General features: G+C 42.2%; 1 protein-coding gene across 3 annotated transcripts in view; it reads right to left on the bottom strand.

Annotated features, from left to right (window-relative positions):
* Positions 1-11,127, bottom strand: part of LOC119650251 (neurotrophin 1) — a 38,392-nt gene extending 27,265 nt beyond the window's left edge. For 2 of the 3 annotated variants that reach the window (XM_038052841.1, XM_038052843.1), the window contains exon 1: positions 10,871-11,127. The gene's annotated coding sequence lies outside the window, so the exon portion shown is untranslated. The other variant, XM_038052842.1, reaches the window with a different exon arrangement.
* Positions 11,128-14,741: the final 3,614 nt, after the last annotated feature.

Raw genomic sequence — 14,741 nt, 5'->3', positions numbered from 1 at the left:
ATTGGAGTTCCAACAGGTATGGCTCTGATTGCGATATGAAACGTGCATTGTGCATTTTTTATTTACTCTGATTATCAAATCTTTGGAAAGAGAGGATTGTTTTGGAGGATACCCCGAATGTAAAGAAACTTATATGAAGCACATCTGAATGTTTCCCCTACAGCAAGAGAGTAGCGGTAGATAACACTGTTGAACAGATGAACAGAAATAGAAAAGGCACGTTTTTCGTCAGCTATAAAAGTTTACAAGTAATCGTCTACATACACGTATACATAAAAAAACTATTACATTTCTATGAATGAAAAGTAGGTAAACTTTTTAATTAACATGCAGAAATTCAAGATTCTACAAATTAAAATGCAGATTTGAAATAAATCTTTGTAAATTTGGAATAAATCTCCTTAGCATCTTACAAAGTGTATTCTTATCTCTTGATGAGATAGCTTGATTTCTAAGTAAGTCATCAAGCTGCTAACCGTTATTCTATCAAAATTAGAGATATATACAGTAACACTTAGCAGAAAACATCTCGAAATGAAGATGGAAAAAAACGATGACACCAAAACAACAATGGATGGGTATTGCAATATATCTAGATGGTAAGCTTCGTTGCTTCGTTGAGGTTGATACCATTACGTAAAAGGTAGATTTGTATGCGCTTGAGACTAAAAACAGCCAAGATAAATTACCATTTATCAATAATTTGTAACCGAACAACCTCAAATTTGCTATTATTTTTGCCACATATTCCGGTCTAAAAATTGAAGCAGCACCACACAAAACTGCGTATCAAAAGCTCACCCACATTTTTGAATTAACTTTTGAGACAACCAAATCTCTTTTTAACATCAAAACTGATTCCAACTGCAAAGTTCTCTAAACAGCAAATAGGACAACACGTGCAAAACAGCCATTTAAAGTAATTAATTGATTTTTTATATACTTCGTCATTTCTTGAAGTATAGTACAGGTACGGTGATGTAGAAGATATTTATGGAATATAATGAATTTTTAACCACTGCCTTCATGGGAATAAGTGAGAAATTAAGCACGATTTGCCAATTTAACCGCAACAATCGATTGCCAACGCCCCTTTAATATGAACCTGGTTAACTTTTGTTTGTTGTAAAAAAAAGTAGTTAGGAACAAAAAATAATGAAAAACTAAATTCTTTCAAGCCAATTTGATTAATGAATCAACATCAACAATTTAACGCGTTTGCACCTGAACTAAATAGGCGAACACTAACTTGATACTGAAAACAAAAGACTTAAGCGAGAAACCTTTTTTTAATTTAGAAGGTAGTGAATAATTTATCTAAATTAAAAACTAATGTAGCAACTTGAGATTATTAAATAATATGCTCAAAAGCAGATTATGGGAATCATCATGATCTTAATCTTGGCAATAATAAATGCCTTTTTAATAGATAAATAATGATGATATGGTTTTGTTGCCCTAAATAAAGAGGAATGTAGATATTCTGCTCATGAAAAATAAGCCATGGAATTAGAAACATGTCATAAATAGCATTTCCACCCTCTCGTTTCTCTTCTTTATCCCCAAATTAAATGCAAATATTTTCAAATTTCAATTTTTCCTGTTGATATTAAATCAAGCCCTTGGCAATCAACAACCTAAGGAAGGAAACCACATTAGGAGGTTTTCATAATCGACTTTTTTTATTACTTATATCGTTAGTCTAACTATCCAAGAATATGCTCCAGAAATTTCAAAGCGAAATTCGTGGTCCTTTAGATTTTAAAGGGGTAGAAGAGAGCGATAATCGGGTACAGGTTTAGGGTCCACAATCCAAGAGGTAGTCGCTTTAAGTTAAGTTTGAAAAGCTTTAAGTTAATTAAGAAGAATCAAAAATTTCTCGGATGTTATTTTTTCCTTTTCATCAACAAACGACTGAGAATGGATGAAAATACACTTTGAGTTACCTTTGACTGAATCGCATCCAGTTTAACCTGTAGAATGATTTGAAGCACGCCTCGAAAAAACTGCAAGAAATTATAATTGATCTCCCCATGGTTTCTACGCAACTACTGTAGACCTGTAGGCCCACCGTTTCTATTTTTAGCAATGCTGTTACTATTACCATCTTTTTATAGATATCTTCCTTTCAGCGCTCTTAATCTGCGAGTAAGATGATGAATTTACCATTATAGAAACTCCCTATTTAGGCTGCCATGGTGGTTATCGACATCATTCCTGAGGTAATATTATTAGAGACAGTCCCAAATAAGAGTGGCAACTTATTTTGAAATGGTCGCTCCTCCTTGAATAATATGCTTCAGTTCGTCGCAACACTTTCTGAAAGCTCAGCAATTCCCCACTATTTTAAGCCAATTGGTCTTAGGTCAACCCACTCCTTCTTAGAATATTATATTCCATTCCATACCTTAGAATATTATACCATTCCATACCTGCGTGTCCGGGTAGCTGAGTGGTTAGAGCACAAGGCTGTCATACGGAAGGTCTCAGTTCAAATCTCACTGGTGTCAGTGGGATTTGTATCGTGATTTGAGGTCAGATACCAATCGACTCAGTTGTGAATGAGTACCTGAATCAAAGCAGGGTAATAACCTCGGGTGACCGCAATGCTGACCACATTGCCTCCTACAGGGCATTACAATCCTGTAGTGTACCGTTACGATCCTGAATGAAATGCTCTAATACACTTCAAGGCCCTGATCTAATTGGATTGTTGCGACAACGATTATTATTATTATTATTCCATACCTGCAGGCAAGTTCATTGGAACCTGGAAAGGATAGACACACATTGAAGGAAGAGGAGAGGTCCTTTGCAGTTGGTGGGTCACATTTCCATAAGGTAACTTATACACTATTATTTCAGTGTCCCAATGAAGGCTATCTCGCACTTACGTCAACGTTGTCTTTTACTTGAAATCTTTTCTCACCAAAGTACATCAATAACATGATACTGATACTAGCCTGAGACTTCAACTAATAAAACTAATGATTTTCCTTGTGCTCTTCGCATGAAGGTAAAGATGAGGAAGTCTCATCTGCAGATTTTAAACAAAACACCAAAAGTAAGTTAGCTCCCACGTACGACAGAAGCATGCTGTTGTTATTCAGGATTTCTAGGAACCTAACCAAGTTTCCACGCCCCAAGGAGTGGACGCGTACGCAACTCACAAACAAAGATAAATTACAATCAAATGATAGCCTCTTCAGAGAGTGATATAAGAGCCCCGTCCCTGTTGTCGAACCGTGGATTATGAGGTGGCGAAAGTTGTTAAGTTCACATATTTTTCACCATTGTTGTTGTTATTTTTGTTGAACAGGAAATGTGTTATCAGGCCAGGTCTTCCAACCACCCACTACAATTACAATTTCTCTGAGATGGTATCCATCTCCTTCTCTCCTAGGCCTGAATTTTCCAATCAAAATCCTATTTGAAAGCTGTTTCTAGGTTATAAACTCCGGATTCCCATCCACCACCGCCGAAATTACAGGAATGCAAACGCAGGAGTAAGGGAGAGTACTGTGCCCAAAATAGTTAACCGGAATCGCACTCACGTTATGGAAAGCGAGCATTCTGGAGATCTCCAATACCATGGTCAATAAGAGTGTGAACATTCCAAATATCAATACTTTACAGCTGCTATCCAGGAGTGGGGCAATGAATCCAAAAATCAATAATAATAATAATCGTTGTCACAATCATCCATATTGGATCAGGAACTTGAAGTATATTAGAGGACTTCATTCAAGACTGCATCAGTTCACTATAAACAACAATTAGATTAGGACCGAAATGAAAGAGGACGCAATATGGGAAGACTTCATCAGAGTTATCATTCACGCGTATAAGGCAACCCATTCAATTAAGACAGTTATCATATCAAAGACATATCCTGCTTGAACGGAAACCTAGCCAGGATAAAGACAGAGGTCTGAAAATTCATCAACCGAACATAAACAAGCCGTGAGCTGTTTATAGTGCACTGACAATGAAATACCTTCAGGAAATTCTATTAAGGTATTGAACAAACTACAGAAACATCCAGACAGCATAGAGTTCTACACAAGGATGGAGCGAGTTTCTCTCACTGCCTGAAAAAAGGGGGCCGCCAGGCACTTGTGCAAAATAGGAAAATGCATCTGGGAGTATACCTTATCACCTAGAACCAGGAAACATCCTAGATTTTCTGGTGGTTATGAAACTGACTGATATGTTATCGATAATCACCACTCTATCATCATCGCTATCAGCTTGTGACAATATGCTTCAACTTTCTCTACAATTTTCTGTGAAGCTGCTATAATTATTATTACTTTCTTGATAGAGGTGGTTTTTGCTTCATTAACCCGTAACCCTTCAAGCTTGCAGTTCAACTGGAAGCAGGGAAATGCCTCCTCGGCATCAACAATTAACGCGTGACTAAATTTATATTGTCTGCGCAGATTTCTATTTAGGTCGTTTAAATGTTCCTCGAGTATCAGTAAACAGATAAAGGCCAGCCCATCGCCTTGTTTTCAATCGACCCCAAGTTGCTAGCTTTTAATTGTATATATGGTTGCCATTTACCCCTTGGTGGGGTATAGCGCGTGAATCACACCTAGGCCGTTAGCTGAAATGCCCCTCCCCCCACGATTTCCTGCAAAATTCTTCGTAATTTTACCTTGGTGCAGCACGTAACATTTTATGCCATCATGTGGCGCCCTGATAATAGCTATTAATTTCTCAAGAATGCCCCTCGTGCGCAGAGCACTTCAGATACATACCCTCTTCAGATTATTCAAACCTTTCCCGAAATCGGAGAAGAGCAAATGAAGCAAAGATTTAAACTTCAAGCAATGCTCCAAAATGATCCGTACGCTGTTTATGTAGTCAACACAGAGAGATCCGGAGCGGAAACCAACCTGCTCTCTCTCGATCAAGATTTGAAGATGTTCTTTGATGCGTTCCAAGATTATTTTAACTATTATCTTTGCAACGGAAAAAACTCGCCCAATTGTCACACTCAGAACAGATGCCCTTCCCTGGAATCTTTACGAAAATCCCCTTCTTCAACTCTCTGGGATAGACCTCGGTTTTCCAAGACTTCCATTCAAGTGAAAGCAGCAGATCTGCGGTAACCGCAGGTGCAGCGATAAATAACTCTGCGAGGAGACCGTCAAGCCCAGCGGCTTTACTTCATTTGAGTGCACCTCTGCATGTCCGAATGTTGCGGTCACTAACCATTTCATCCTGAAAAGGAGGAACTTCGCCGGATGTGATACCTTTAAGAACCATGATGGAGTGTTCTTTACACGTCTTCAGTTGCTCATCATCGAGGATGAGAAGTCGACCACTACACAGCCATCGAAAGATTTGCGACCCGATGCAAAATTTTCGTGACGCGGTATACACTTCTGAAGTCATTGCGTTCTGCGGCATCTTCCTATCCCCTGACCAGCACAATAACAATTGCGCTTTTGTCACGGCGGACACTACGTTGCGTCCACCATCACCAGCTAAGATCAATAGAGCCTTCAAACTCTTACGTTAATTGATTCGCTTCCATGATTCCGCAATCAGCCAGATATTATGGCGTCCCATCGAGCGCGGTCGATGGCCTGCGTATCGCTCGGGAAGAGAACGTTTTTAAAGGCTCGGCTCGGCTTATCGATATTCTGAGGCGAGTTATTCAGTATATCTGCCGTCTGATCAGCAAAGTAGCCCTCTCACTATCGGGCGAAAGCTGGATCATACAACACGCAAGCAAACGTAAGCGACCATCAGATGATGATTCCTTTCGAAGCCGATGTTAGCATCTCTCTTGTTACACACATCCAGGAGACAACTCCTCAATTTGCTGCTGATCGCAAAGTGATCTAATTCCTCCTGCAGCACCGGTCGGTTGAAACCCAACTGACCTTATGGCAGGCTCTTTGCGCGGAAAATGTACCACCAATGACGAGGCGGTAGAAATTGCAAAAATCCACGAAACTCCCACCAATATCATGTCCGAGCAAAGTGTTGTCAAATCCTACTTTCTCAGTCAAATTACCTATCACAGTCACAATGTCACGTTTAAGAAACCCCCAGAACTACGTGTAATTGCTTGTAGAAAGTAGCCTTCTCCACTATATAGGAAGTCTCCATTAATGCAAAGCATTGTACAACCGTGCTGTTCCTCAATCTAGAAAGGAATCTTGCAGTCAAAAGTTTGTCGGGAACCGGCTCCTAACTCAAGGGAGCACGCTTTGGCGTGGCTATCAGAAACAATCCGACACCGGATTCGCGTCTGCTATTGCTTGACTTTCCAGAATCTAAAAGTCCATTGCATTCGTCTAGGTCCAAAATGTACAGCTTATATCGTTGGAATTCCCATTAGAATTAAAGAAACGAGGCGTTGTTGATTTTTTGGTAGCAATTGAATTTCGAAAGTTTCAAGTTGCTACCCTACTAATTTCCGTTTTTTTAGTCGTCTTTTATATCAAGTAGGAAAGACTGAATGTATTTTCGAACCCCAACTCACAGGGCGTAGCTTTCAATTGGGTCCCGGTTAATTTTGATTCGAAGTGTTCGTCTTTCCTGCCTCTGTGATATGGATTAGGTAGTTTCGATTTGTACCCACGATGGAGCATAAAATCTGGGAAACGCCTGCTGAACCAACATTAACAGCTTTACTAACAAACCCTACCTCCATCGCCACGTGGTGACCGTTGGGAACTCTCTTAACGAAAAGCTGCCTAAAAACGAGACAAACTGTATCAACTGGTCTTTCAGATTGGGAGTTGTTTAGAATTGACAACCCCACACGGAAAACCTAAGTTTTGAAGCCATGGAAAAAGCCTTGGACAGGATGGATTCTACAACGACGAGCCCGGCAAAGAAAACCGAATAACTATTTGCGCATTTTCTCATGGAACGAATGAGCGCTCCCTGTACAGACCGAATGCTGATCAGGAGCTAGCCGAAACCCTGAACCGATGTATGGCTAATGTAATAGCATTGGAAGAGATGCGCTGGACAAAGATCGGTTTCCTGCAGAAGAGTCACTACATCATATATTATAGTGGCCACCCAGCAAGCCATGTACTCGCAGTAGGTTTCCTAGTTAGCCAAAAAATTAAACCTGCTGTTATCGACTTTACAAACATGAGCGAAAGGCTATGCACTCTGCACTTCCGAGGAAAATTTAGAAATATAAGTCTCATAAACAGTCACGTCCCTACAGAGGAAACTGCAGAGTCAGAGAAGGACACCTTCTACGATGCAGTTGAGCGGAGCCTCGAAGCCTGTCCCAACTATGATATCAAAATCATACTTGGAGATTTCAACAATCAAGTAGGAACGAAATCCGTACATAAGGATACCAGTGATAACGGACTGCGGATTATTCAGTTATCAGTATCGCAAGAAATGGTTGTTAGAAGTACCTCGTTTGCGCGAAAAGTGGTCCACAAACAAACGTGGGCCTCTCCAGATATGCTGATTGAACGCCGCCACCTTTCAACCTTGATGAATGTCAAAAAATATAAGGGGCTAATATAGACTCACGCCAATATCTCGTTGGTATAGTGCTCTAGGCTCGAATTACAAAACCGCCGTCAATCCCCTCTGACAATCAGGTGAGAGTGAATGCTGAAGCCATCCACAACATAGCCCTCGGTAAAACCTATAAGTGGGAGTCAGATGCCACAATAACCGCAGCTAGCAGATGTCCTTGAGCAGAATCATCTACAAATGATCTTCACAACCAAAATACGAAGGACACCAAGCATGGAAAAAACAGTCGGTGCCATTCATCAGTTTTAGAATCATGACTCGCCAGGGGCCGATGGAGTTACAGTCTAAGCGGTTCATCAACTAATGATCAAATTGTGGGACAGCGAATCAATGCCTAACGACTGGTAACGACACATTATCTGTCCCATACATAAAAAGGGAGATATCACACAGTACAGCAATTATAGAGGTATCACGTTGCTGAGTACTTTCTATAAGATATTCTCCGCTATCGTGCTACGCCGGATAAGCCTATACGCCCAGAACCCATTGATCCATACCAAAGAGGCTTCACTCCAGACAAATCAGCAATAGATCAGATTTTCCCTCTGTGGCAATCCATGGAAAAAAAACTGTTAGAATATGGACATCAGTGGCACCATGTTTTCATCGATTTTAACGCGCCTGTGATAGCATAGCCAACTGTACACGGTAATGAGAGAATTCGGTATTCCGTCGAAGTTTATAAGACTGATTAGGCTACAAGGGCCAATGTGCGAGGTAAGATAAAAACAGCAGAATCACTCACGAGGCAATACAATATTAGGAATGGTCTAAGACAAGGGGATGCCTTGTCATGCGTCCTCTTTAACCTGGCTCTGGAAAAAGTGATCCGTGATGCAGATCTTAATGCAAGAGGCCCTTGAATGGAGCAAAGCCACTCTGGGGGGCGCTCCGGAGGGGGGCGTGTGGTAGTATTGCAGCTGACACCGTCGTAAATTCAGTGATGAACCTGATAACGACCGCTGTGTGAGGCTTTCATTTTTTCTTGTCGCTTGAAAATGGCCAGACTCACGTTGATCAGCAAGAGTAAAGTAGACCCGGAGCTCCCGTCTGTATACCGACCGCTGTGCATGCTTGACACGGCCGAGAAAATGCTGGAGAAGCTCATCAGGAGAAGACTCGCTGGAGCGATCCGCGCTGTCGAGGACTTATCCCCAAGGCAGTTCGGGTTCAGAACAGGGAGATCTACAGTGGATGCTATTATGGAGGTCGTAGATGCGGTTCATCGAGCTGAGGCACACAGGCGCAAATCTCGACGGATAGTGCTCCTCATAACGCTTGATGTCAAAAATGCCTTTAATAACGTAAGATGGACAGATATGCTAGGCACATTAGAAAACTCATTTCACGTGCCAAACTATCTCTTGCGGATATTGGGGGATTACCTAACAGACCACTCCCTGCTCTATGAGACGCTAGAGGGCCAGAGGAGAATGAAAATCGCGTCGGGAGTAGCACAAAGATCCATCCTAGAGCCGGACCTCTGGAACGCTTCCAATGATAGTCTGGTGAGACTCGATATACCCGAAGAGTCGCGCCTGATCGGTTATGCAAACGACGTTACGACACTTGTTGCTGGACGCACTGTTAAATAAGCGCAAAGCAGGTTCGGCATAATGATGCGACGGGTAAGCGGGTGGATAACTTCTCACGGTTTCAGCATTGCGTTAGAAAAAAACAAAAGTAGTCATCTCCCATATTGATCGGAGAGTTGACTATAAAGTCAATATCAGCGGTTCAATACTTTAATGCTCGACTCAAAAATGAGCTTCTTCGAGCAAATCAAAGCAACAGCGGACAGAGCTGCAGCTAGAATCGCGGCCTTGAGTCGGCTAGTGGCGAATATTAGGGGCCCCATATTTACTAAGAGATGTCTCGTTATGGGAGCAAGAGAGATCTTGGGCTGCTCATTGCTGAAGGCAAGACGAAGTACATGGTGACAACATCAGCTCCAAAAAGCAAAGAACGAACAATATCGAATCGCACTGCTCAAATAAGAACAGTAAAGATAAGAGACTACAACTTTGTGACCGTTGAAAATTTCTCCTATCTAGGGTCGAAAATCACAACCAATAACAGCTCTGACGATGAAATCCGCGCACATTTAGTGGCCAGACAGCTTTGAGAGATATCGAATTGGAGGACCTCGTCGCAACTGCGGGATATCTGGAGTTCCTTACTTACGCAGACCTAGGCCGGATACTAGTTTTCGCCCCGGTGATGGTAGCGATACTTTTAATACAAACTGGCGGAAAGGGTGTATAAATTATTATCACCTTTTTTGATTAGCTTGGATGGTAATTAATCAATTCTAGGAGCTTAATTCACTTTTCAGAATTCTTAGGGAATGTGTCTGATCGTTGTTACTTATGTCCTGAATGTCTACTCTAACGCAAGTTATATCAGAAGACGTGTCATTTAACAGCTCTTGAAAACAACCTATCCGTCCACGGAAGTTTTCTTATTATATTTCCTGGTTAAAACTTGCGTGGTATAAAAATAATGGCTTGTCTTCCACAACAAACTAACTCACTTATCAGATTAGTATTCTTTAATAAAGATACTCTTAGTTTTACTGTTCAAATGATAGCACTGATGTTTAGTAACATGGAACAAGTCACGTAACTTTCTCACTGAAACCAAGACGGGCATGACATTGATGCATAGAAGAAATGAACAGGCAATGATGGGAAAAAGATCATTGAAGTGCAAACTACCAAAAATTTACAATTAAATATTCAAAAGTAGATGCCCCTTCAATAGATGATATTAGCGATATAGATTGAATAGATACGTATACAAGGACACTAGTCCATCAGCCTGCGGAATAGATTGCAGACGGCAGGCATGTAACTCGAACGACAAAAATTGGCTTCTAGTGAGCAAGGATATGATACTGTGGGGTCGAAAAAAAGGGCAAAGCAAGTAAACAAATCATTTTGGAAATTCAGGATATTGAGGTCTATGCCAATTACCGCGGTATTAACTTTGTGTAATTTTGGGTCTATCGACGCTAACAAAAGGAGCCTCTTCTTGTCCTCCAATCAACATTGAGTCTTATCAAAGCGGACAATGCCCGATAACTAGTTTCCCAGTTACACTTTACTAAACCAGTACAAAACAGCAAATTAGTGCCAAGCTTAGAACGCATTTGCGTTCCGTAAGCAGTAGCCAACCCACTTGAATTCTTTTATCCACTTCGATCTCGAGATGCTTGGCAAGACAGGTGAAATGATTGTAAGACGGTCACTGCACTCGCTTACACTGTCGCTACTATCAGCGTTACACATATGCTTACTACGAATCAAACTGAAATTATTCCGACATTAACCTAATTACTCCTCTGTGCGATACTGGATGTTGCGGTGCAGACTCAACTGTTTTAAGCTCTTATTTTCTGATTATACTTTTCACTAGTTTCAAACACCGTCCTGATCTAAAACACTTGATCCGTTCTTTAATTCATACAACCGCACTTGAGCTTTATCTGTTTTCTGCAACTGTTTTCATTCACCAATTTCTCGGTTGGACGAGATGTTTTCGATTAGAAAGTCGGATCTCAAGTTGAACGCGTGCTTTTACTCTTGATTCTCGGCATCAACTGAACTGGCATACCATCAGCAACATTGGCCTCGGCCAAGATCAACTATGGTAACCGAAACCATGGTCGCCTGAAGAACAATTTACCACCGTATGTTTCCTACAGTTGAAAGATACAAGTGCTCAGTAAACGTACGCTGAAGTGGGTTTATGCTTCCTCGAGTTGAGGCAATACAGCGATTCCGACCAGAGTTGCATGTGGGAGAATAATTTTGTAATGTTAATAGAGAAATTGGAAAAAAGAGCCCATCCGGTTGCCCTAGCCCCTTGTATATGAATAGACGGATACCATTTAAGAAAACTCATAAAAAGCTTCGCAGTTTGTTTATATTTTTGTTTGCGTAAAAAAAGATATAAACTTAAATCGGAATTCCATTGATAATCAATTATCATCGATGCATCAACAGTAATAAATCCAATAATACGTATCTAATTGAAGAAGGCTAATGAACTGCAACCATTCTCTGTTTATATTTCTTTCCATTACTAAATTTCGGAGCTTTTTGTAGCGTATATTCGTAATATGCATGACGTTGACCGTGAATTATAATCATTTCCACTGTAATTGCTTACCAACACGGAAAGTCCTGTGAGTCTGCTCTTCATTCTTTGGTTAAAAGGATAGAGGATGCAACTTTGAATGGTGAGTACCCGATGGGGGTGTTCGTGGACATTGAAGGGCCTTTTGACTGTGCGCCTTTTCAAAAACTTTGTGATGCCGCCAGAGCGCAAGGTGTTGATGATCCTTTAATTAAGTGGATCCATGCTATGCTAACGCAGAGATTGCTGTGCGCTGTGGTGGGTGCCGCTACCTAACTGCAGAAGCAACGAAAGGCAGCCCCCAAGGAGGTGTGCTTTCGACACCTCTGTGGAGCATGCTAATCGACTCACTACTATGCGAACTGCAAAATTTGCCAATACACGCTCAAGCTTATGCTGATGACGTGGCTATGCTTGCTGTTGATCGGGATCTTGGGACGGTGTGTAGGAATATACAACGTGGCGTTGATTTGATAGACAGCTGGTGCCTCAGACATGGTCTGCCAGTTAATCCAAATCACAATGGTATTATTGACAAAAAGGAGAAAACTGGATGGACTTTGCCTCCCTGAGATGAAGGGTACTACCCTTCAGCTCACCGAAGAAGTGAAATATTTGGGAGTCACTCTAGATAAAAAACTTCTTTGGAACAAACAGGTAGAGGTAAAGATGAAACGAGCTCTCACAACTTATGGGCTGCGCAGACGGACCTTTGCCTCGACATGGGGACTCACGCCTCATGCAGTAATGTGGATATACGTTACCATCACTAGGCCAATGTTCGTATATGCATCTGTAGTGTGGTGGGTGAAGGTGAAACAAAAAGGTGGTCAAAGGGTAGTATAGGTGCCAGGACGAAACGTGGATTGGTACCCACGATGGAGCATAAAACCTGGGAAATGCCTGCTGAACCAACACCAACAGCTCTACTACCAAATCCTATCTCTACCGCCACGTGGTGACCGCTGGGAGCTCTTTCTTAACGAAAAGCTGCAGACGAAGAAGGATGAAGGCGAGCCTCCCGCGCCTAAAAACGGGACAAATTGTACCAACTGATCCTCCAGGTTGGGGGTTGGGTAGGGCTGGCAACCCTACACGGAAAACAACTTGTTACGAAGCCACAACAGGAGCCTCGGACTGGAAGGATTATACAACGAAGAACCCGGCAACGACAACGGAATAATGATTTGCGCATTTTCTCATGGAACGTGCGCTCCCTGTACAGAGATGAAGCTGATAAGCAGCTAGCCGATACACTATCCCAATATAGGGCTGATGTAACAGCGTTACAGGAGATGCGTTGGACAGGGACCGGTTTCCTGGAGAAGAGCCACTACACCATATATTATAGTAGCCATCCAATAAACCATGTGCTCGGAGTAGGTTTCTTAACCAGCCAAAAAATGAAACCTGCTGTTATCGGCTTTGAAAACATAAACGAACGGCTATGCACTCTGCGCTTCCGAGGCAAGTTTAGAAATATAAGCCTCATTAACGTTCACGTCCCTACAGAGGAGACTGCAGAGTCAGAGAAGGATAGCTTCTACGAGGCAGTTGAACGAACCCTCGAAGCCTGTCTCAGATATGATATCAAAGTCATACTTGGGGATTTTAACAGTCAAAGAAGGGAAGTAGGCGATACGTTGGCTCCCATAGCTTACACCAAAATACAAATGATAACGGACTGCAGATGATTCAATTAGCAGGGTCACACGAAATGGTTGTTGGAAGTACCTGGTTTGCGCGGAAAACGGTCCACAAACTTACGTGGGCCTTTCCAGACGGGACCACTTTCAACCAAATTGACCACGTGTTGAGCAAACGCCGCCACCTCTCAGCCTTGATGATTGCCAGAACATATAGGGGGGCCAACATAGACTCGGATCACTATCTCGTTGGCATGGTGTTCCGAGCTCGAATAACAATACCACCTAGAATCCCCTCTGACAATCAGGTGGGAGTGAACACTGAAGCCATCCACAACACAGCCCTCCGCAACACCTATAAGAGGGAAATGGATGCCGCAATAACCGCAGTCAACAGAGGACCTGGAGATGAAGCATCAACAAATGATCTTCACAACCACGTGAAGAACGTTATCATGGATACGGACACAAGCATACTTGGCCCCGGCCGCAAAAAGAGTCGGAACGACTAGTTTGACGATGAATATCAGCTAGCAACGGAACGGAAAAATGCCGCGTACCGAGTAATGTTGAATTTTCAAAGAACGCGGGCACGCACGGAGACTTATCACGAACTCCGTCGAGCGGAGAAGCGACTTCACAGACGGAAAAAGGAAGCCTGGGAGAACCAACAAGTATGTGAACTCGAAAAGTACAGGAAGCAACCGCACCAGGCGCGCAAGTTTTACCAACAAGTCAGCAGGATGAAGCCTTACTCATCTCGATGTTCACCCTGCCGAGACAAAGAGGGAAATCTGATTTCCGACAGAATGGACATATTGGAGCGATGGGTTGAGTACTTTGAACATCGGCGAGTTGGAGGTCCCGCCAACTGAAGACGACGGACAAATACTGTCAACCACAAGTTTAGGAGAAACAGTCCGTGCAATTCATCGGCTAAAAAATCATAGGTCGCCAGGAGCCAATGGAATTACAGCCGAATTGGTTAAATATCGAGCCGACCAGTTACATCAAGTGGTATACAACTTGCCAACAATGCCTGACGATTGGAAATGGGATATTATCTGTCTCACACATAAAAAGGGTTATATCACACAGTGCAGCAATTATAGAGGTATCACATTGCTGAGTACCATCTATAAGATATTCTCCACTATCTTGCTAGGCCAGGTAGCCCCATACGCCCAGAATATCATTGGCCCATACCAAAGAGGCTTCACTCCAGGCAAATCAGCAACAGATCAGATTTTGTCTCTGTGGCAAACGATGGAAAAACTGTTGGAATATGGACAACAGTTGCACCATTTATTCATCGACTTTAAAGCCACCTATGATAGCATAGCCAGGGTAAAACTGTACACGGCCATAAGAGAATTCGGTATCCCGACGAAATTAATAAGACTGACTAGCCTGACC

Source organism: Hermetia illucens, chromosome 2 (genome assembly GCF_905115235.1).
Source record: "Hermetia illucens chromosome 2, iHerIll2.2.curated.20191125, whole genome shotgun sequence".
In the NCBI taxonomy this organism is placed as follows: domain Eukaryota; kingdom Metazoa; phylum Arthropoda; class Insecta; order Diptera; family Stratiomyidae; genus Hermetia; species Hermetia illucens.
The sequence above is the reverse complement of the archived record's forward strand: the minus strand, read 5'-3'. Positions and strand labels throughout refer to the sequence as shown.